Source organism: Apaloderma vittatum, unplaced genomic scaffold (assembly GCF_000703405.1).
Source record: "Apaloderma vittatum isolate BGI_N311 unplaced genomic scaffold, ASM70340v1 scaffold12920, whole genome shotgun sequence".
Lineage (NCBI taxonomy): Eukaryota > Metazoa > Chordata > Aves > Trogoniformes > Trogonidae > Apaloderma > Apaloderma vittatum.
In genome coordinates this window covers 839-3,170 of record NW_009694110.1, presented here as the reverse complement: position 1 = coordinate 3,170, position 2,332 = coordinate 839, and positions in this window count along the sequence as shown.

The following is a 2,332-nucleotide window of genomic DNA, read 5'->3' as shown; positions in this document are numbered from 1 at the left end:
TCTACTCACTTCAAGCCCAGGCCATACTGAGGCAGTGCTGCCTGCTGGCGCCCTTATATACCTGCCCTGCGTTGTGATGTCACAGTTGCCATGGCGCATCACGGGCACGCATCACAGGCACGCCCCAGCCTTCAGCCCCATCCCGGCTCAGCCACACACAGCTGCCCTGGTGCACTGCTTAAGGCTGAGCTAGAGTTAATTTTCCTCACAGAAGCATTCGTTGTGCTGGGGCTTTTCTGTTTTATTGTCACCCACCCATCAACTGCAGTCTCATAATACTACAACATCCAGTTCTGTTCACTGTCTCTCTCCATGATCTTGAGGAGGAGGTGGAGTGCACCCTCAGGAAGCCTGCAGATGACAGCAAGTAGAACAGAAGTGTTGATCTGCTTGTGGGTAAGATGGGGGTACAGAGGGATCTGCTCAGGCTGGATCAATGGTCCAAGGCCCTTTGGCTGAGGTTCAACAAAGCCAAGTACTAGGTCCTGTACCAGGGGTTACAACAACTCTGTGCAATGTTACAGGCTGGGGGATGAGTGGCTGCAAAGCTGCCTGGTGGAGAAGGACCTGGGAGTGTTGCTTGACAGCCGCCGCCTGCATATGAGCCGGCACTGTGCCAAAGTGGCCAAGGCGGCCAAGGGCATCCTGGCTTTTAAGAGAAATAGCACCGACAGCAGGACCAGGACAGTGATTGTCCCCTTGCACTTGGCACTGGTGAGGCTGCTCCTCGAACACTGTGTTCAGTTTTAGGCACCTCGCTAAAAGTCAGACATCTTTAAGTTCTCTTCCAACCCAAACTGCTCTGTGATTTTGTGTGATTCTGTGCTAGAGTATGTCCAAAGGAGGGCAACCAAGCTGGTAAAAGGTCTAGAGCACATGCCTTAAAGGGAGCAGCTGAGGAAACTTGGTGTTGTTCAGCCTAGAGAGAAGGAGTCTGAGGGGAGACCTTATCTTTTTCTACAAATGCCTGACCGGAGGCTGGAGTGAGCAGTGGGTCGGTCTCTTCTCCCATGTAACGAGCAACAGGGCAAGAGGAAATGGCCTCAAGTTATGCCAGGGTAGGTTTAGATTGGGTATTAGGAAAAATTTCTTGGCCGAAAGGGTTGTCACGCCTTGGAACACGCTGCCTAGGGAAGCGGTTGAGTGAGCATTGCAGGAGTTATTTAAAAGGGGTGTAGATATGTTGCTTAGAATCCTAGAATCCTTCATGTTGGAAAAGAGCCTTGGGATCATCGAGTCCAGCCATACCGCCGTGGGATCGTGGACCCCAGCCATTACCCCTACTCTACAAAACTCACCCCTAAATCGTATCCCCCAACACCACATCTAAAGGACCTTTAAACACGTCCATGGATGGTCTCCCTGGGCAGACTATTCTATTGTGTGCGACTCTTTTTGTGAAAAAATTTTCTAATGTCCAGTCTAAATCTAGCGTGTTGCACTCTGAAGCCATTGCCTCCTTTTCTAACGTTAATTAACTGAGAAGAGACCCACACCAGCCTCTCTACTATGTCCTTTCAGGTAGTTGTAGAGTCATGAGGTCTCCTCTTAATCTCCTCTTCTTTAAACTAAACAGGCCCAGCTCCTTCAGTCGGTCTTAATAATATTTATTCTCCAGGCTCTTCCCCAGCTTCATTGCCCTCCTCTGCACTTGCTCTATAGGGCTTCTCTAACCTCATGCAGATCAACACTCCCACCTAACTTGGTGCTGTCTTCAAACTTACTAACAATACCCTGTATTTCCTTATCAAGAACATCAACAGAGTTGTTCAACAGAAATGGTCCCAACACTGAGCCCTGAGTGACTGGCCACTTGTGACTGGCCGCCAGCTGGATTTATCTCTACTGACGGCCACTCTTTGGGCCCGTCCTTCCAGGCAGTGTGTTATCCAGCAGATCGTATGCTCATCGAAGCCATGAGCAGACAGTTTTCCCAAGAGAATTCTGTGGGGAACAGTGTCAAAGGCTTTTCGAAAGTCTAGGTGGGCAATATCCACAGCCATAAGGCCATGGTTGGGTGGTGGAGTGGGCAGTGCTCTATTAACAGTTGGACTTGATAATCTTAAAAGTCTCTTTCAGCCTAAATGATTCTATGATTTTATGACCTTGAGTTAAAAGGGAGTGTGGCAGGTGCATTCCCCCTGCTCTGGAATGATAGAATCATAAAGATTGGAAAGGACCTTCAAGATCGTCAAGTCCAAACTATAGCCCTACACCACCCTAACACTAAACCATCTCCTGAAGTGCCTGTGGCAGGTAGTTCCTCCTCCCAGCTAAGCTGTTGCTAGGCAGATTCCCTGGGCTAGTCCAGACTTGTCTATGAAACTTGAGC